Below are 23,239 nucleotides of genomic sequence, written 5' to 3'. Positions count from 1 at the left end.
ATGCACAAATAGCTAGCTAGTCTAAGTCATACCAGACTATGGATGTGACAACTCGCCCCCACTTGAAAAAATCTCGTCCCGAGATTCAGGGGTCGACGGAAAGAAAGCGGGGTACTCCAGTCGAAGACGATCTTCTCGTTCCCAAGTAGCTTCTCTCTCGGAATGATGGGACCACTGAACTTTGAGAAACTTGATGTTCTGACGTCGAGTGACACGCTCTGCTTGATCAAGAATGCGAACCGGGTACTCTCGGTAGGTGAGGTTATCTTGGAGATCAAGCGTTTCGTGGTCCACTCCGTGGATGGGATCCGAGAAGCAACGCCTGAGTTGAGAGACGTGGAAGACATCATGAACTCGAGAAAGATGTGGGGGTAGTTCCAACTGGTAGGCAACCTCTCCTCGTTTAGCGAGAATACGAAAAGGACCAATGTAACGAGGAGCCAACTTGCCCTTGATACCGAAACGATGGGTACCCTTCAAAGGAGTAACCCGAAGGTAAGCTTGGTCGCCAATTTCATAAGTCATATCCTTATGATGATGATCGTACTGGCTTTTCTGACGAGACTGGGCTGTTTTCAAATTCTCACGAATGATGCGAACTTGCTCTTCTGCCTCCTGGATCATGTCCGGTCCAAAGAATTGTCTTTCACCGGTTTCTGACCAGTTCAAAGGTGTTCGACATCTTCGTCCATAGAGAACCTCAAAAGGAGCCTTCTTGAGGCTGGATTGGTAGCTATTGTTATAAGCAAACTCGGCGAAAGGAAGACATTTCTCCCAATCCATACCGAATGAGATAACGCAAGCTCTAAGCATGTCTTCAAGAATTTGATTGACCCGTTCCACCTGACCACTCGACTGAGGGTGGAAAGCGGTACTGAAGGAAAGATGGGTTCCCATGGCAGTTTGGAAACTCTCCCAGAAATGAGAAGTGAAAAGACTGCCACGGTCTAAATTGATCTCTAGTGGAACACCATGAAGTGACACTATTCGAGAAATATATAAGTCAGCAAGCTGACTAGCAGTGATACTCTCTCGAACAGGAAGGAAGTGAGCCACTTTGGAGAGACGATCAATGACTACGAAGATAGCGTTATTCCCTCTCTTGGTCTTGGGAAAGCCGGTGATGAAGTCCATACTAACTTTATCCCATTTCCATTCAGGAATAGCTAAAGGCTGAAGGGTGCCAGCAGGCCTTTGATGCTCTGCCTTAACGCGACGACAAACGTCACAGTTAGCAATGAACTCAGCGATTTCTCTCTTCATCCTAGTCCACCAGAACCTCTGGCGTAGATCCTGATACATCTTAGTACTACCGGGATGAATTGTGAGAGGAGATTCATGCGCCTCCTTAAGAATCAATTGTCGAAGATGTTGCTTCTTGGGGACCACCAGGCGGTTCCCAAAGAAAACAACACCTCGATCATCTATAGAGAAACTACCAGCAATACCCTTGGCAATGTTTCTCTTGATCCGGGTAATCCCCGTATCATGCTTCTGGGCTTCTATGATAAGATCCACAAGGGTAGGTTTCGCCACCAAGGTAGAAAGGAATCCGTGAGGAGCAATGTGAAGATTAAGCTTACAGAATTCCTCATGGAGAAGTGGTTGGCCTTGCTGCAACATGAGATTGCTGCAATAGGATTTACGGCTTAGAGCATCAGCCATGACATTGGCTTTTCCTGGGGTGTAGGTAATCCCTAGATCATAATCTGTGATTAACTCCAACCAACGTCTTTGCCTAAGGTTCAAATCTGGTTGGGTGAAGATATACTTGAGACTCTGGTGATCGGTGTAGATCTCGCAACGTTTACCAAGGAGGTAATGTCGCCAGGTCTTGAGTGCATAGACTACGGCTGCAAGCTCTAGATCATGTGTGGGATAATTATCCTCATGTGGATGCAACTGTCGAGATGCATAGGCAATCACATGACGATCCTGCATAAGAATGCAACCTAGTCCCTGTCGTGAGGCATCGCAGTAGATAATAAAGTCTTTAGTGAAATCCGGTGGCACAAGTATGGGAGCAGAAGTCAGGCGCCTTTTCAGTTCCTGAAAACTGTGTTCACACTGTGGGGACCACTCAAACTTTTTATCTTTCTTGAGAAGTTCCGTGAGGGGTTTGGCTACTTTGGTGAAGTTTTCAACAAAGCGGCGACAATAACTGGCTAGCCCAAGGAAACTCCTAACTTGTTTAACGGTCTCAGGTGGAGTCCAATCGAGAACAGCCTGAACTCTCTCGGGATTGATAGCAATGCCCTTACCAGAGATTACGTGACCTAAATAGGTCACTTCTGACAACCAAAATTCACACTTGGAGAACTTGGCATAAAGGCGGTGCTCTCTGAGTTTTTCTAACACAAGTCTAAGATGTTCGGCATGCTCTTCCTCGTTCTTCGAGTAGATAAGAATATCGTCGAGGTAAACCACGACGAACTTATCTAAGTACTCCATGAAGATCGAGTTCATCAGACGGGAGAATGTGGCTGGGGCGTTGGTTAGGCCGAAGGACATGACGGTGTACTCATACTGACCATAACGAGTGACAAAAGCTGTCTTGGGAATGTCCCCGTTTCTGATTTTGATTTGGTGGTATCCTAACCTTAAATCCATCTTGTAAAAGACTGAGGATCCAGCGAGCTGATCATACAGGTCGTTGATCCTGGGGAGCGGATACTTGTTCTTTATCGTGACCAAATTAACGGGACGATAATCAACGACCATCTGGTCCGTACCGTCTTTCTTCTTGACAAAGAGGACGGGGCAAGCCCAAGGAGAAGAACTAGGACGGATGAAACCCTTTTGCAAGGACTCATCAAGTTGTTTCTTAAGCTCGGCTAGTTCTAAGGGTGACATCTTGTAAGGTCTCCGGGAGATTGGGGCTGTTCCTGGGATAAGATCTATGACGAACTCTACATCTCTGTCAGGCGGAACACCTGGCAGTTCCTCTGGAAAGACATCCGGAAAGTCACGGACTACCGGGATATCTTCAAGGTCTGGAAGAGGACTGGCATTAAGGGAATAGAGCTGACGCTTTGCAACTCTAGTGGAGACAATGGCTATCTTGCCAGATGGGTGTGTGAGCTGAACAGACCTGGTGAAACAATCAATCTTGGCATGATGAGCTGTCATCCAGTCCATACCCAAGATGATGTTAATATCCAAAGACTTGAGAGATATCAAGGAAGCAAGGAATGCAAGTCTGTCCACAAGGATTTCATTGCCATAACTTATCCTAGAAGTTTGCCATTTGGATCCAGGAGTTTGAATAAGTAGTGGAGAGGGCATATCACAAAATGACATGTCGTGCAAGCGGGCATAGCTTTCAGAAATGAAGGAATGAGACGCTCCAGTATCGAACAAAACCGATGCCGGATGACAGTTGACAAGGAGTGTACCAAGAACGACATCTGGATCATCATGAGCGGCTTTAGCTGAGACGTGATGCACACGTCCATGTTCAGTGGGAGCTGACTTGGCACTGATCATCTTGCGTGATGGCTTACCATGGCCAATAGACTTCTCGGGCTGGGGTGGAGCAACTCTGGTCTGAGTGCAAATACGGGCAGTGTGGCCTGGCTCTCCGCACTTGTAACAAATCTTGGAGGTAGGATGTGGACCTGCATTGGAAGGTGGTCCACCAATAGGCCTGGGTGGAGCATACTGCTGAACTTGATGAGGTGCCACATAAGATGGCCTCGGTACATATTTGGGTGGAAGAGCGGAGTTTGGAACCCAAATCCGGTGCTTCTGAGAGCTAGAACCGGAGGAAGATCCCAAAGCACGAGTGTGCTTACGAGACTCCTCGTAAGTGAGTTGAGCTGTCTCTGCATTAATGGCCTTGTTCACAAGGGCTTGGAATGTATCACAATGATGCAGGTGGAGATCACGACGCAACTTGGGGTTGAGACCCTTCCGGAACCTAGCCTGCTTCTTGGCGTCCGTGGACACCTCTTCTGTGGCATAACGGGCGAGGTTCTCGAACTCTCTACTATAGGCATCAACAGCCATCTTACCCTGGGTGAAACTACAGAACTCTTCTCTCTTGCGATCAATGAGGGCTTCAGGAATGTGATGCTCGCGAAAAGCCTCAACGAAACCCCTCCAGGTGGAAGTCTGGCCAGCTGGAAGCATAGCCTCATAGTTCTGCCACCAAAGACTAGCAGGACCTTCCAGGTGGTATGCAGCATAGGTGACCTTGTCACTTTCGGCTACGCTCGCGGAATGCAGCTTATGAGTGATGCTACGGAGCCAGTCATCTGCATCGAGTGGCTCGATGGAATGATGGAAGGTAGGTGGGTGCAAGCGAATGAAGTCATGAATGGTCACAGACTTGTTGGACTGATGTGCGGTGTTCTCCTCGATACGTGCCAACAAGCGGTTGGACTCACGCTTGTTCCTCTCCATCTCTAGCATGAACTTTGTCAACGAAGGCTGATCGGGAGGATCCTCATCCCTACCATCTCCGTGGTTCTGGCTACGAGCAACGGAACTTCGCTTAGCCGATGACATCCTGAGAAACGAACCAAGGACGGAATCAGCATCAACTATGGACTGTAGAATGTAGGACAAGGAATTAGTATCTCTCGAACTCCTAGGGAAATTTCGGCAGCATAACGGCAGTAAAATGCTCAGAATGAGACATCCTACTAAAAATGGGGTGGTAACATACTCATCATCATCACTCAAGGTTCGGAGGTAGTACTAAACAGACTACACCGGAAGTACTCGAAAACTGGGGTATGACTTTAGTCAACCAATCCTATGGAACTACGGAGTAGTAACACGTGATCCTGATAGACGGAAGAGAAGCCTAGTTCCTTAACCCCGTCGGAAAGATAGGACGACTCAGATCAGAAGGTCATGAGGTATAAGGAGTAAAAAGAGCCTTACGTTCCAACCCACAATCAATTCCCTTACATAACTAAAGATTTTCTAGACTCAACTTCGACCAGTATGGCTTGGTAAACCTACAGGCAGTCAGGCTCTGATACCAACGCTGTCAGGACCCCGACTCGATGTCACATCGATCTAGCATGTAACACCTCATATCGCTTTGCGGCCTCACGCACGGTATCCCCACGGGTGTCGCCTTACCTTTGCCCGGGACCGTTTGCGCATTTTGGCACACGTATATGATGGTGTCGCTAGCATCCATATGATAAAGAGCCCGGGCTGACATGGCTAGTCGTAAACCCAAAGTGGCACTAACTTACAGGGACAGGCATTCATGACCCAGCATCGAACGTGTCGGTCATCAGCGAGTGAATCCAGGCTGTAGCACTGGGCTAACAGGACTCCGGTGAACCGGGCTGTAGCGGGCTATCAGGACTCCGGTATTCATCGCGTGACATTTCCCCGAAGGGACAGACACAGGATCGAAGAAGGACACATGCCGGCCTGCCTAAGTGTTCCGGAGCAGTAGCAAGCTACCAGGGCTCAGTGGAAGCACTAGGAGACATTTCCCGGTAAGAGAGGCTACTAAGAATAAACAACTAGATAGTCAGATCCCACACATAGCAATACACATTACACGTACGCATAACATGCAAGTATGTGCTGTACAACATGGCATCACAGCATAACTCAACAACTCATATAGATAAAGGCTCAGAAGAGCCGTCATAGCAATTATTGCAAACAGGGGTCACAAGACCCATCATACAGAGCATACAAGCAACAAGCGGAAGCATTACATGTCTGGGTACAGACATCTACAAATGAAAAAGGCTGAAGAGCCTGACTATCTACAACATCCGATCAAGATCGTAGCTGAGGTACTAGCTACTAGTCGAAGTCCTTGAGAACACTAGTAAGACCGAAGTCTCCGCTGCAAAAACATAAATAAAGCAACATGAGTACAAAGGTACTCAGCAAGACTTACATCAGATCCTATCATACATGCATTTGTATCAAGAGGGTAATGTGGGGTTTAGTTGCAGCAAGCCAGCTTTGACTCTGTGGCTATCCTGTTCTACGACTACCAGAAACTCTGGAGGTGAAACAACGTACACGAGTCCACTAATCACCACACAATACACTACTATGGACTCATCCCCGTCTCCCTACGAGAAGGCCATCCATAGCACTCACACTTGTCTTGAGCATTTTAGGGTATCCACTTCAAGTTGTCTATGTACCATGTAAGCATCCAAGAAGTCCATAACCGCGGACCCGGCTATTCGAATAGATCATGTTAACCCTGCAGGGGTGTACTTCTTCACACACGCTCTCGCCACTTACCGCCATGTACACGTCATGTATCTCGGCAACCTTCAAACGGAAGCCTGGCGAGGGTGTCGGCCACGACCTGACTAACCACACAAGACTCTAATCCAGGTTTATCGCCTATTCGGGTTCCATCCGCAAGGAGATCCGGCCGGGGTTTCACTCACGGCCCCAAACGATGTGTGCAGGGTTCCCAAGCCCACCTCGCCGGATGGATCTACGCTTGGTACACCGTGCCACTGGTGCCTAGTCTGTCCCAAGCCCACCTGGCCGGGTGCCACTTGGTAGACTACTAACACTACCTACAAACACCAGAAACTAGTTGCGACTCCTGGACAGAGACCAAGTTGGTTAATAAGCCGAGAGGGGTCGAGTTACCGGAACCCAATGTGTGGTAGTATCGAGTCATTGGACAACATACATAGAACTCAGTGCTTAAGGGCGGTTCCAGTGAGACAACCCACCATGTACTCCTACATGGCCTCTCACCACTACCTTTACCAAATCGTGTTCACACACCCTTCATTCTCAGCATCAGAACATATCGTAACACTCCAATTCATTCCCAATGAATCAGACCTGACACAACTCTAAGCAATAGCAGGCATAGCATGGTAGGAACACATCAGTGGCTTCAATCAACTCCTACACATGCTAGTGGGTTTCAACTATTTACTGTGGCAATGACAGGTCATGCAGAGGAATGGGTTCAACTACCGCAGCACAAAGTAGCAGATGAATCGTTGTTGTCCTAATGCAATAACTGAGAGCAGGAGCGAGAGAGTAGGGTTTTATCGAAATGAACAAGGGGGTTTGCTTGCTTGGTAAATCAACAAGGGAGGCACTGCTTCACCGACAGTTACTCTGGAACGTCTCCGAAGCAGGACCTATCGAGAAGGAACGGTGCCGGCAATCAAAACACAATCATATGCAACAATATGATGCATGAGCATGGCATGTAGATGTGATGCTGTTTGAGCTAATGCAACTAGTATTCAATTGAATGAAGTCCATTTGAACAAAAGGTTCAAATGCAACTCCAAAAATAAGTCTCTTAATATGCCATAATGTGTTTTCCCATATTCAGCATGTATAAGTTGGTTTGTCATGCATGAAACTAGTACAGATGGAAAGATTGCATTTTTCTGATAATTTTTCATATATAAATTATTTCAATCTGAGCTACGGTTGAATTTCTATGAATTTTTGAAGTTTAAATCAATTTCTGGAATTTCCTGATTTAATTTAATTCCAGAAAATATATAATTGCGTCAGCATGACGTCATCACTACATCAGCGGGTCAACGCGGCTATCCAGGGTCAAACCTGACGTGTGGGGTCCACACGTCAGTGACACTGGGGTTAACCCCGAGTCAAACCTGGGCTGATTAGCTTTGACTAAGCCCTGGGGCCCACTCGTCAGCGTCAGTAGGTGGGGATTAGTGCCTAATTAACGGAGCCACGTCAGCCCGCCGGAGTTCTGGCCGGCGGCGACCAATAACGCGGCGGCGACTTGCCGGATTTGCGCTACAAGCGGCGTTTGGTCGCGCGAAGACCACCGGGGCGTAGCCCGTCGTCGTCCGCATCCAGGGGAGCTGGTGGGGGGCTGCGGGGGCGCCGGATCTCACCGGAGCAAAGCTCACGGCGGTGGCCGGAGTTCGGGATAGCGCGGGCGTGGGGCTGCAGCTCACGTTCGAGCGAACGGAGGGCACAGGCGGTAGCTACGAGGCAGCAGGAGCACATCGAGCTATCTACGCGAGGCGGAGGTGCTCGGGGGCACGGAGCTCGCCGGCCATGGCGGACGGCGGCTTTGGGCGCTCGCGGGGCAGCGGCTACAGGGCACGCGCGAGAGAGAGGGGTGAGGGGAAAGGAAGAGGGGCTCACGGCGGACTCGCAGAGCAGGCCGGTGTGCTCGGGGACGTCCTGCGTCCGGCGAATCGACGGCGATGGCGGCGAGGTCGATCTCCGGCGTCGGTGGTGAAGAAGACAACGGCGTCGGCGATGGAGCGCGTCCGGAGGTGCGTGGCTTGACGAGGAGGTAGAGGGGGTCGTGGCGGAGCTGGGAAGCGTGTCAGGGAGGCGAGGGGAGGCCGGTGGCCACGGCAACGGCGAGCGATGGCGGCGGCAGCGCTCGGGTGCGCTCGGGGAAGAGAGAACCAGGGAGGAGGGAGAGCGAGAGGGAGGGGAAAAGGACTGGGGCGGCTGCGTGGCGACGTTCCGGACGTCCAGGCGTCGAGGGGGAGGACAGGCAGGCAGGTGCCGTGGCGGCACGATGGTGCGCACGCGCCGGCCACACGCCCCTGGCCTCCTGGCGCGAGGAGGGGGACGACTGGCGTCGGCCAGTCAGCTGGGCCGAGCTACGGGGCCGATCGGGTAAGTGGCCCAGGTAAGTCTCTCTCCCCTTTTCTGTTTTCTTTTCTAATTTTCTGACGTTTGTTTGATTTAATAAATATATTAAATCATTTAATTTCCTTATGCCAATTTTTGCAGGAGCTAGATATATTATTCCAGAGCTCCTTTATAAATGACATAATTTTTGGAGATATATTAATATATATAACTAATATATTTCCAATGCAAATATTTATCGAATTAATCCAAATGTCCAAAATAAATATCCATGAGCTCCTAAAAATATTGTTTTGATTTTTATCTCTGTCCAATATTTTTGAGGGCATCATGAGCATTTTCTTGGACCCTTTTGGAGAAATTTTTATTTGGGTCATTTTTAAAAAAAGATTCTAAGGGTTCCACCAATCCTCATTTCAAATTTAAATGAAATTTAAATATGATGCACAAATAGCTAGCTAGTCTAAGTCATACCAGACTATGGATGTGACAGTTACCCATTGTGGTTTGAAGTCTCCACCGACGTGGATGTACGATTGCACCACCTATCGGAACCATGCCAAAAATCTCCGTGTCTCCAATTGTGTTTGCACATTCCAATCCCATCTCTTTACTTTCTTACAAGTTGCATGCTTTACTTTCCACTGCTCATATACTATTGCCATGCTTCTTGAATTGTATTGTGAATGCTTGAAATTGTGCTAATCTCCAACCTTAACTTGAAAAACTTAAAAAGTGCTACCTTTACTTGTTGAGGGTCTAATCACCCCCCCTCTAGACACCTCTTGTCGATCCTTTAAATTGGTATCAGAGCTTTGGTCTCCATTGCTTTGGTTTAATCACCATTGGAGGATGATGGATGAGTCTACGATGGGGAGTTTTAGACGTAGACTGCCCATACTTGATGGAGAGTTCTTTAATGCTTGGAAAAATGAGATGCTTGAGATTTTCAATTAATATCACTTGAACAAATACATTACTAGCCCTTCTGCGCCCCTTGTTGATCCTTTGCATCCTACCCCCGATGAGTCTCTTGACATGATTCGCAATCTTAGAACTGTCAATCTTATTACTAGAGGTTTGCCTAGAAATTTGATAGCATGCTTGCGTACTCTTGATTGTGCTTACACCATGTGGAGATTTCTTGAGGAACGCTTTCCAGACTATTCCTTGGAAAACTTAGATGAGATTCTTCACAAGTCTATTGCTTTGAATAAGATGAGTCCTAATGATCCTAAGTTTGGCGATTGTCTATTTGAGCTTCGTGACCTTATGTGTGCCAAAGGAGATGTTGGAATCATTAGTAATATCATCTTGGAAGTCATTAGAATTCATAAACATGAACATTGTCATGATCATAAATCTAATGAATCACTCTCTCTAGGTGATGATCAATCACAAGACGATGTTGAACATGGATACTATGATGAGGATAATGATAGTGACTTTGATCTCGATGAGTCTATGAGACACTTTGGTCTTATGGCTAATCTTTGTGGCTACATGGCTGGAGGAAAGGAATGGGTTCTTGCTAGTGGATGTACCAATCACATGACCAGAGACAAGGATATGTTTCACGAGCTTGTTGAAAACGACGACTCTCGAAAGTATGTCACTTTTGGTGATAACTCAAAGGGTAAGGTGGTTGGCCTCGGTAAGGTGGCCATCTCACATGATATCTCCATACAAAATGTCATGCTCATTGAATCTCTTGGCTATAATTTACTTTTTGTATCTAGACTAGCCGATTTCGGTTTCAATGTCCTATTTACTGAAGTAGATTGCCAAGTGTTTCGAAGAGATAATCATAAAATGATCTTTACCGGCATACGTAGAGGTGATATATACATTGTTAATTTCACTAAAATTGCTCAATCTAGAACTTGCTTAATTGCTAAATCTTCTAAAGGCTGGTCGTGGCATAGACGGTTAGGTCATGTGGGCATGTGAAATCTTGACAAGCTTATTAAAGGTGATCGTATCCTTGGACTGAAAGACGTTATATTTGACAAGGATAGACATTGTAGTGCTTGCCAAGCAGGAAAACAAGTTGGAGGAAGTCATCCCGTGAAGAACATCATGACCACGAGAAGACCACTCGAGCTACTTCACATGGATCTCTTCGGTCCCAACGCCTATAAGAGTCTCGGTAGTAACTCATTCGGATTGGTCATTGTTGATGATTTTTCAAGATTTACGTGGGTGTTCTTTCTTGATGATAAATCGCAGGTCCAAAAGATCTTCAAGAACTTCGCTAGGAAGGCCCAAAATCAATTTGAAGTGAAGATCAAGAAAGTTCGCTGTGACAACGGAACGGAGTTCAAGAACGCCAATGTGGAGACCTTTCTTGACGAAGAAGGGATTTCACATGAGTTCTCGGCTATGTACACGCCTCAACAAAATGGAGTTGTTGAGAGGAAGAACCGGACGCACAACGAAATGGCGAGAACGATGCTTGATGAGTACAAGATGCCAAAACACTTAAGTGCTTGAGACAACTTGTCATGCACGAATCGTCTATATCTTCACAAGCTAGACGGCATACGAGCTTCTCACCGGTATCAAACCCCAAGTTGGATACTTTCGGGTATTTGGCTCAAAGTGCTACATTCTTGATAAGCATCATTGTTCGAAATTTTCTCCTAAATCTCATGAAGGTTTCCTACTCTATTATGGCTCAAACTCTCACACATACCGTGTCTACAACAATTTCACCCGAAAGGTTGAAGAGACGGTAGATGTGAAGTTTGATGAATCTAATGGCTCGCAAGTAGAGCAATTGCCGATTGATGTAGGTGACAAAGATCCTTCGAAAGCAATACAAGACTTGTCTATTGGCAAGATTCGCCCAACGGAGGTGAAGGAGAGTACCTCGTCTGTCCAAATGGAAACGCAACTTCATGCCAAGGTGATCCACAAGTCGACTTGGAGGCATCCACAAGTGGAACACATCAAGACGATGGGAAAGAGAATGTACAACAAGATGAACCTCATCAACCTCTACTACCTCTTGAGCTTGCATTGGTTTTTCCCTTGAAGAGGAAAGGGCGATGCAGCAAAGTAGCGTAAGTATTTCCCTCAGTTTTGAGAACTAAGGTATCAATCCAGTAGGAGACAACGCAACAAGCCACCAAATACCTGCACAAACAAACACCAACTTGCAACCAACACGACAAAGGGGTTGTTAATCCCTTCATGGTTATTCGCAAAGTGAGATCTGATAGAGATGGATAAATGGTAGAGTAATATTTTTGGTATTTTTGGTTTATTGAACAGAAAGTAAAAGGTTGTAAAGTAAGGGAACGGCGACAAAAATTGGCAAGTTGACAGAAAACTAATATGATGTAAAATAGACCCAGGGGCCATAGGTTTCACAAGAGGCTTCTCTCAAGATAGAAATTATTACGGTGGGTGAAAAAATTACTGCCAAGCAACTGATATAAAAGTGCAAAGTTATGACGATATCTAAGGCATTGATCATGAATATAGGCATCATGTCTGTGTCAAGTAGACCGAAACGATTCTGCATCTACTACTATTACTCCACACATCGACCGCTATCCAGCATGCATCTAGAGTATTAAGTTCATAAAGAATGGAGTAACGCTTTAAGTAAGATGACATGACGTAGAGGAATTAACTCAAACAATATGATGAAAACCCCATCTTTTTATCCTCGATGCCAACAATACAATACGTGCCTTGCTGCCCCTACTGTCACTGGAAAGGACACCGCAAGATTGAACCCAAAGCTAAGCACTTCTCCCATTGCAATAAAAACCAATCTAGTTGGCCAAACCAAATCGATAGTTCGAAGAGACTTGCAAAGATATCAAATCATGCATATAAGAATTAAGAGGAGATTCAAATAATATTCATAGATAAGCTGATCATAAATCCATAACTCATCGGATCTCGGCAAACACACCGCAAAAGAGTATTACATCGAATAGATCTCCAAGAACATCGAGGAGAACTTTGTATTGACAATCAAAGAGAGAGAAGAAGCCATCTAGATACTAGCTATGGACTCGTAGGTCTAAAGTAAACTACTCGTGCTTCATCGGTGAGGCAATGGTGTTGATGTAGAAGCCCTCCGTGATTGAATCCTCCTCTGGCAGGATGCCTGAAAAGACCCCAAGATGGGATTTCACGGGTACAGAAGGTTGCGGCGGTGGAAAAGTGGTTTCGTGGCTCCCCTGGATGTTTTTGGGGTATAAGAGTATATATAGGCGGAAGAATTAGGTCAGGAGAGCTACGAGGGTCCCATAAGGTTGGGGGCGCGCCCTCCACCCTTGTGGACACCTCGAGGCTCTTCTAACTTGCACACCAAGTCTCCTGGGTGTCTTCTGGTCCAAGAAAAATCATCGTGAAAGTTTTATTCCGTTTGGACTCCGTTTGGTATTCCTTTTCTGCGAAACTCTAAAACAAGGGAAAAAAAGAAACTGGCACTGGGCTCTAGGTTAATAGGTTAGTCCCAAAAATCATATAAAATAGCATATTAATAAATATAAAACATCCAAAACAGATAATATAATAGCATGGAACAATTAAAAATTATAGATACGTTGGAGATGTATCAAGCATCCCCAAGCTTAATTCCTGCTCGTCCTCGAGTAGGTAAATGATAAAAACAGAATTTTTGATGTGGAATGCTACCTAACATATTTATCCATGTAATTCTCTTTATTGTGGCATGAATGTTCAGATCCGTAAGATTTAAAACAAAAGTTTATATTGACATAAAAACAATAATACTTCAAGCATACTAACAAAATAATTATTTCTTCTCAAAATAACATGGCCAAATAAAACTTATCCCTACAAAAGCATATAGTATGGCTATGCTTCATCTTCATCACACAAAATTTCGAATCATGCACAACCCCGGTTTTAGCCAAGCAATTGTTTCATACTTCAGTATTCTCAAACCTTTTCAACTTTCACGCAATACATGAGCGTGAGCCATGGACATAACACTATAGGTGGAATAGACGGTGGTTGTGGAGAAGACAAAAAAGAGGGAGATAGTCTCACATCAACTAGGCGTATCAACAGGATATGGAGATGCCCATTAATAGATATGAATGTGAGTGAGTAGGGATTGAAATGCAATGAATGCACTACAGCTATAAGTTTATGAAAGCTCAAAAGAGAAAACTAAGTGGGTGTGCATCCAACTTGCCTGCTCATGAAGACCTAGCGCATTTGAGGAAGCCCATCGTTGGAATATACAAGCCAAGTTCTATAATGAAAATTTCCCACTAGTACATGAAAGCGATATCATAGGAGACTCTCTATCATGAAGATCATGGTGCTACTTTGAAGCACAAGTGTGGCAAAAAGGATAGTAACATTGTCCCTTCTCTCTTTTTCTCTCATTTTTTTGGGGCCATCTCTTTTTTTGGCTTTTCTCTTTTTTTATTTGCTCATGGTACAATGCTCTAATAATGAATATCATCACACTTCTATTTACTTACAACTCAAGAATTACATATCGATACTAGAACAAAAATATGACTCTATGTGAATGCCTTCGGCGGTGTACCGGGATGTGCAATGAATTAAGAGTGACATGTATAAAAAATATGATGAACGGTGGCGTTGCCACAAATACGATGTCAACTACATGATCATGCAAAGCAATATGACAATGATGATGCATGTCATAATAAACGGAATAGTGGAAAGTTGCATGGCAATATATCTCAGAATGGCTATGGAAATGCCATAATAGGTAGGTATGGTGGCTGTTTTGAGGAAGGATATGTGGTGGGTTTATGGTACCGGCGAAAGTTGCGCGGTACTAGAGAGGCTAGCAATGGCGGAAAGGTGATAGTGCATATAATCCATGGACTCAACATTAGTCATAAAGAACTAACATACTTATAGCAAAAATCTATTAGTCATCGAAACAAAGTACTACGCGCCTGCTCCTAGGGGAAGGGTTGGTAGGAGTTAACCATCACGTGACCCCGACCTCCACACAAAGGATGACAATCAAAAAATATTGCAAGCTCCAGCTTTGTTACATAATGGTTCACCATATGTGCATGCTACGAGACTCACAAACCTTAACACAAGTATTTCTCAAATTCACAACTACTCACTAGCATGACACTAATGCCACCATCTTCATATCTCAAAACAATCATAAGGAATCAAACTTATCATAGTATTCAATGCACTTTATATGAAATTTTTGCCTATCATATTAGGACTAATTTTATAACCAAAGCAAATTACCATGTTGTTCTAAAGACTCTCAAAATAATATAAGTGAAGTGCGAGAGTTCATCAATTTCTATAAAATAAAATCACCGCCGTGCTCTAAAAATATATAAGTGAAGCACATAGAGGAAATTTTGCCTAGCTCAAAAGATATAAGTGAAGCACATAGAGCATTCTAACAAATCATGATTCATGCATGTATCTCTCAAAAGGTGTGTACAGCAAGGGTGATTGTGGCAAACTAAAAAGCAAATAATAAAATCATACAAGACGCTCCAAGCAAAACACATATCATGTGGTGAATAAAAATATAGCCTCAAGTAAAGTTACCGATAGACGAAAAGACGAAAGAGGGAATGCCTTCCTAGGGCATCCCCAAGCTTAGGATTTTTGACATCCTTGAATATTACCTTGGGGTACCTTGGGCATACCCAAGCTTAGGGTCTTGCCACTCCTTATTCCATAGTCCATCAAATCCTTACCCAAAACTTGAAAACTTCACAACACAAAACTCCAACAGAAAATCTCGTAAGCTCCATTAGTATAAGAAAATAAATCAGCACTTTTGGTACTGTTGTGAACTCATTCTTTATTTATATTGGTGTAATATCTACTGTATTCCAACTTTTCCATGGTTCATACCCCCCGATACTAGTCATATATGCATCAAAATAAGCAAACAACACGCGAAAAACAGAATCTGTCAAAAACAGAACAATCTGTCGCAATCTGGATATTTCAAATACTTCTATGACTCCCAAAATCCTGAGAAATTAGGACTACCAAGAATAATAGGGCATGTAGGATTGCAATATATATCAAGAACAATGAAATCTACGGGCACATAATTCTTATTTGTAACAATAATAACATCATTAATTCTTCCCATAGGTTTCTTAATAGTGGAATCCGCAAGATGCAAATTTAAGGAACAATCATCAAATTCACGGAAACCTAACACATGACATAAAGTTTTCGGAATCGTGTAAACACTAGCACCCAAATAACACAAAGCATAGCATTCATAATCTTTAATCCTAATAGTAGGTTCCCACTCATCATAAAGTTTTCTAGGAATAGAAACTTCCAGATTAAGCTTTTCTTCATAAGATTGCATCATAGCATCAACGATATATTTAGTAAAAGCTTTGTTTTGGTTATAAGCATGAGGAGAATTCAACATGGATTGCAACAAGGAAATAAAATCTATTAAAGAGCAATTATCATAATTAAAGTCCTTGAAATCCAAAATAGTGGGTTCATTGCTATCTAAAGTTTTGACCTCTTCAATCCCACTTTTATCATTTTTTGCATCAAGATCTAAAAACTCCGAATCATTGGGATGCCTTCTAACTAAAGTTTAATTATCTCCAGTCCCATATTTATCAAGATATACATTGGAAAAAAAGATTCAATAGGAGTCACATCAATCACTTTAAGATCTTTATCATTATTTTCACGGAAACTAGAAGAACAAGCTTTTATAAACCAATCTCTTTAGCTCGCATCTTAGCAGTTCTTTCCTTGCACTCATCAATGGAAATTCTCATGGCTTTGAGAGACTCATTGATATCATGCTTAGGTGTAATAGATCTAAATTTCAAAGAATCAACATCAAGGTAATTCTATCCACGTTCCTAGCCAAATCATCAATCTTAAGCAATTTTTCTTTAATCAAAGCATTGAATTTTTTTTGCGAACTAATAAATTATTGAACACTATTATAAAATTTAGGGGCATATTATTATAATTTCCATAATAATTGTTGTAGGAATTACCATAATTATTAGAGGAATTACTAGGAAATGGCCTAGGGTTACAATTACCTCTATATGCGTTATTACCAAAATTGTTCCTACCAACAAAATTCACATCCATAGATTCATTATTGTTTTCAATCAAAGTAGACAAATGCATATCATTAGGATCAACAGGATCACTCTAACTAGCAAACAATTTCATAAGCTCATCCATCTTTCCACTCAAAACATTTATTTCTTCAATCGCATGCACCTTTTTACTAGTGGAAGATCTTTTGGTATGCCATTGAGAATAATTAACCATAATATTATCTAGGAGTTTAGTAGCTTCTCCTAAGGTAATTTCCATAAAAGTGCATCTCGCGGCTGAATCTAAAAGATTTCTAGAAGCAAAATTCAATCCTGCATAAAAATTTTGTGTAATCATCCATAAATTCAAACCATGAGTAGGGCAATTTCTAATCATCAATTTCATCCTCTCCCAAGATTGTGCAACATGTTCATGATCAAGTTGCTTAAAATTCATAATATCGTTCGTAAGGGAGATGATCTTAGTGGGAGGAAAATACTTGGAAATAAAGGCATGTTTACACTTGTTCCATGAATCAATACTATTTTTAGGCAAAGATGAAAACCAAGTTTTAGCGCGATCCCTAAGCAAGAACGGAAATAGTTTCAACTTAACAATATCATTATCCACATCTTTTTTCTTTTGCATATTGCACAAATCAATGAATTATTAAGATGGGATGCGACATCATCATTGGGAAGGCCGGAAAATTGATCTTTCATAACAAGATTTAGCAAATCAGTATTAATCTCACAAGATTCAGCATTAGCATTGGGAGCTATCAGAGTACTAATAAAATCGTTGTTGTTGGAATTGGAAAAGTCACACAATTTGGTATTATCTTGAGCCATGTGACAAAGCAAGCAATCCAACACATGAGCACACAAAGAGAAAACAAAGAAGACAAACGAAAGAAGGGCGAAGAAAAGGCAAATCTTTTTGAAAATCATTTTAGAAGTGGGGGAGAGGAAAACGAGAGGTGAATGGTAAATAATGTAATGCGAGGGATGAGAGTTTATGATGGGTACTTGGTATGTATTGGCTTAGCATATATCTCCCCGGCAACGGCGCCAGAAATCCTTCTTACTACCTCTTGAGCTTGCGTTGGTTTTTCCCTTGAAGAGGAAAGGGTGATGCAGCAAAGTAGCATAAGTATTTCGCTTAGTTTTGAGAACCAAGGTATCAATCCAGTAGGAGACAACACGACAAGCCACCAAATACCTGCACAAACAAACACCAACTTGCAACCAACGGGACAAAGGGGTTGTTAATCCCTTCACGGTTATTCGCAAAGTGAGATCTCATAGAGATGGATAAACGGTAAAGTAATATTTTTGGTATTTTTGGTTTATGGAACGGAAAGTAAAAGATTGTAAAGTAAGGAACGGCGATAGAAATTGGCAAGTTGATGGAAAATAAATATGATGTAAAATAGACCCAGGGGGCCATAGTTTTCACTAGAGGCTTCTCTCAAGATAGAAATTATTACGATGGGTGAACAAATTACTACCGAGCAATTGATAGAAAAGCGCAAAGTTATGACGATATCTAAGGCAATGATCAGAATATAGGCATCACGTCCGTCTCAAGTAGACCAAAACGATTCTGCATCTACTACTATTACTCCACACATCGACCGCTATCCAGCATGCATCTAGAGGATTAAGTTCATAAAGAACGGAGTAACGCTTTAAGCAAGATGACATGATGTAGAGGAATTAACTCAAACAATATGATGAAAACCCCATCTTTTTATCCTTGATGGAAACAATACAATACATGCCTTGCTGCCCCTACTATCACTGGGAAAGGACACCGCAAGTTTGAGCCCAAAGCTAAGCACTTCTCCCAGTGCAAGAAAAACCAATCTAGTTGGCCAAACCAAATCAATAGTTCGAAGAGACTTGCAAAGATATCAAATCATGCATATAAGAATTCAGAGGAGATTCAAATAATATTCATAAATAAGCTGATCGTAAATCCACAATTCATCGGATCTCGGCAAAGACACCGCAAAAGAGTATTACATCGAATAGATCTCCAAGAACATCGAGGAGAACTTTGTATTGACAATCAAAGAGAGAGAAGAAGCCATCTAGCTACTAGCTATGGACCCGTAGGTCTAAAGTAAACTATTCACGCTTCATCGGAGAGGCAATGGTGTTGATGTAGAAGCCCTCCATGATCGAATCCCCCTCCGGCAGGATGCCGGAAAAGGCCCCAAGATGGGATCTCACGGGTACAGAAGGTTTCGGTGGTGGAAAAGTGGTTTCGTGGCTCCCCTGGATGTTTTTGGGGTATAAGAGTATATATATGCGGAAGAATTAGGTCAGGAGAGCTACGAGGGGCCCATGAGGTCTGGGGGCGCACCCTACCCCCTGGGCGTGCCGTCCATCCTTGTGGCCGCCTCGAGGCCCTTCTGACTTGCACTCCAAGTCTCCTGGGTGTCTTATGATCCAAGATAAATCATCGCGAAAGTTTTATTCCATTTGGACTCGGTTTGGTATTCCCTTTCTGTGAAACTCTAAAACAAGGAAAAAACAGAAACTGGCACTGGGCTCTAGGTTAATAGGTTAGTCCCAAAAATCATATAAAATAGCATATTAATGCATATAAAACATCCAAAACAGATAATATAATAGCATGGAACAATAAAAAATTATATATATATATATATATATATATATATATATATATATATATATGTTGGAGACGTATCAACCTCCTTCTCCACCTCCACTAGAGAACAACAACGCCAACGACAATGAAGAAAGACAAGAAGAAGAACAAGAAAATGAAGAGGATGTTCCACCCTGACCCAAACAAAAGCTCTCATGAGTTCGAGCAAGAGTCTCAAGAGATCATCCCGTCGAACAAATCTTTAATGATATTCAAACCGGAAGAATTACTCTCTCTAAAACTTGTTTGGCTAACTTTTGTGAACATTACTTATTCATTTCTACTATTGAACCTATGAAGGTTGAAGATGCTCTTGATGATCCAGATTGGGTGAACGCCATGCATGAACGTTGGTTGAAAAGCCCGATGAGAAGCAAAATTTCATTGGAACCAAATGGGTCTTTCGAAACAAGCAAGATGAAGATGGACAAGTTGTACGCAACAAGGCTCATATCGTCGCTCAAGGCTACACTCAAGTCGAGGGTATGGACTATGGTGAGACATATGCCCCCGTTTCTAGACTTGAATCCATTCACATCTTACTTGCTTATGCCAATCATCATGATATCACTTTGTATCAAATGGACAATAAAAATGCCTTTCTTAATGGTGAAATTGAGGAGGAAGTTTATGTTAAACAACCCCCCGGCTTTGTTAATCCCAAGAAACCCGATCATGTGTACAAACTTCACAAAGCTCTTTATGGTCTTAAACAAGCTCCTAGAGCATGGTATAAATGCTTGACTAAGTTCCTTATTGAAAAGGGCTTTGTGATTGGAAATATTGATTCTACACTTTTTACTAAAATGGTTAATGGTGAATTATTTCTATGCCAAATTAATGTGGATGATATCATATTTGGTTCGTCTAACCCTCATTTTAGTGAAAAGTTTGGAAGGCTAATGTCGGAGAAGTTTGAGATGTCTATGATGAGTGAACTCAAGTTCTTTCTTGGTTTGCAAATTAAGCAAACTAAGGAGGGTACCTTTGTCTCTCAAACAAAGTACACCAAGGACTTATTCAAGAAGTTAAACATGTAAGAATGCAAAGGTATGAGTACACCCATGCCTACTAGTGGACATCTTGACTTGACAAAGGATGGCGAACCGGTTGACCAAAAGGTTTACTACTCTATGATTGGTTCATTGTTATATCTATGTGCCTCCCGTCCCGATATTATGCTAAGTGTGTGCATGTGTGCACAATATCAAGCGCCCCCAAAGAATGTCATCTTAAGGCTATAAAAATGATAGTGAGATACTTAATTCATACACCAAACTTTGGCATTTGGTATCCTAAGAGGTCTTCTTTTGATCTTGTTGGCTACTCCAATTCGGACTATGCCGGTGACAAGGTTGATAGAAAGTCCACTTCGGGTACTTGTCAATTTCTTGGTAGATCTCTTGTGTCTTGGTCCTCTAAGAAACAAAACTCGGTATCCTTATCCACCGCCGAAGCGAAATACATTGCCGCCGGTTCATGTTGTGCTCAGTTACTTTGGATGACCCAAACACTTAAAGATTATGGCATATATGTGAAACCTGTTCCATTGCTTTGTGACAATGAAAGTGCTATTAAGATTGCTCATAATCCCGTGCAACATTCTCAAACTAAGCATATTGAAGTTCGTCATCATTTCATTCGATATCATGTTGCTAAAGGAGATATCGATCTTAAGCATGTTCGTACCGATAAGCAATTGGCGGATATATTCCCCAAACCGCTTGATGAGAAAGTATTTTGCCATTTGAGAGGTGAATTGAACATCATTGATGCCTCAAACTTGGAGTAGTAACTCCATTTGGATGCATGCAAGGCATGAGCTTTTTATGACTAATTCTTGAACTTTCTCTTATGATGATGATCATATGTCTTGGATATACTTGTATCCTTGCATGCTATCTAACCCTTGTAGGTACTTGGATAAGCCCAATTCTATGAGATTGCAACTCACTCACACTCTAAGCAATCTCTACATCGCCAAGTCTCTACAATATGGTGGTTGAAGACAAGGAAGCATGGATCCTTTTAATATATCCTTTAACAATTTCTATATATCAAATTTCATTTGGTATCAAACTTCATTATTGTCATTCTGGATACACAAGTGCTCTTCCTTGCAAAGCTAACCCATGTAGGAATATGAACTCAAATTACAAGTGGTGCTCCCAACTCTTGATGAACTACATTAACCTTGAGCATCCTACACAAGTTCAATTACATGATCAATATCAGCACCACCACCAAGGTATGGCATTCCATCTTAGAGAAGCTTTACCCCCAAGACATGGATCAAAGCAGCTCAACAAGATGTGAATACATCAAAATGCCTAAATGAAAAATGGCAACCCCATCTTGAGCTTAAACGATGAGTATGACCTATGATCATGTGCCTTCACTTGGCTCCTAAGTCAATATACTCTAACATAGGTGACTTTGTCGCCGACCAATTCTAGATGAAGTTCTCTAGTGTTTCCGTGTGTTCTTGCATTTCTCTCTTGCATGTTTGTTTCCCCTTCCAAAAAAAACTTCATCTAGATTTCTTTTATTTTATTTTCTGCATTCCCTGCATTTAATTCATTGCAAATCCTTTAGTTAATTCCCTGAAAATCTTTGTGAGATCCTTTTTTTCCTAGTGAGCTGAGATGACGAATATTTCTCTGTGTTGAACTCGGCCTCACCGATCTTTTCTCATCGGCTAGACCGAAACAACTCGGTGTCACCAAAGAAAAAGACTCGGTGTTACTGTTTTCACAACTGAGAAATTTTTTGCCATTTGCATCCTGCATTTCTAATCCAGCTCCACTCGATGATTCTTATCCTCTACCTGCATCACATTCTACATGCTGCATTTCATGTGACTCAAGGACCAAACCTATTTGACTCATACTCCAAAAGATCCCTTCTTGGAAATTGATGTCAAAGGGGGAGAGAGAGATCACATCAAAGCTTAATCACATCAAAGGGAGAGAGAGACCCTATGGGAGAGAAAGATTTCTTAGTCTTCCCAGATGCTTGGTATTGAAAGAGGAGAGAAGTCACATGTCTTTAAGAGGGGAAAGACATGTTAATAGATGATTCTTTGTGTCTTTTGCTCTATTTTTCTTTGATCTGATTTTCTATTACCCTATCTTCTCTCATTATACAATATCAGATACAGGGGGAGAAAGACATCTAAGGGAAGAAAATCTCTGGAATTCATTGCATATCTTGGGGACATGTTAATATCTAAATAGAGTACTAAGTACTCACTCTCTACATGTCATCCCAGTATTGGTACTCTTGTGGTTTCTCATTCTTGCTCTGTTTAGTAGATGTTCCTGTGTTATCTAACCATGTTTTCTCAGGTTCATCTCTTCCAAACTCAGCTCAAGACCACAAGCTAAGTATATGCATCACACTCATGTGCATGAGGATCTCTTGCTGATGTGCATATTGTTTGCAAGAAGGACTCATGCACATTTAGGTACATTTTCCGCATTTCACATCATTTGCTCTGATGCATATAGCCAAGATACATGTAACTCATTGCTTTCTCTGACATGTTTATGCATTCACACACTTTTATAATCTATATTCACATGATTGCATACATGTAGGGGGAGCCAATGCATGTTGCATGTTCTTCCAAAGCTTTACTTGTTATACTTCGTATCTTTATCTAAAGCTTTGATGTATGTTGTCATCAATTACCAAAAAGGGGAGATTGAAAGCACAAGTGCTCCCTGGTGATTTTGGTAATTGATGTCAACATATCTCTTGTTGGACTAATATTTCTATCTAGTATATTTCAAATAAGTTCAACATTAGAGTGGCAGGACAAGAGGATGTGGAACCCCTTCAAGATGCTAAGGACAAACATTGGCAAAAGCTCAAGACTCTACATTTTCATTTTAGTGATCCAGTATCACATTGAGTCCATAGG

Source organism: Triticum dicoccoides, chromosome 1B (assembly GCF_002162155.2).
Source record: "Triticum dicoccoides isolate Atlit2015 ecotype Zavitan chromosome 1B, WEW_v2.0, whole genome shotgun sequence".
Classification (NCBI taxonomy): Eukaryota; Viridiplantae; Streptophyta; class Magnoliopsida; order Poales; family Poaceae; genus Triticum; species Triticum dicoccoides.
Note: the sequence above shows the minus strand (reverse complement) of the source record.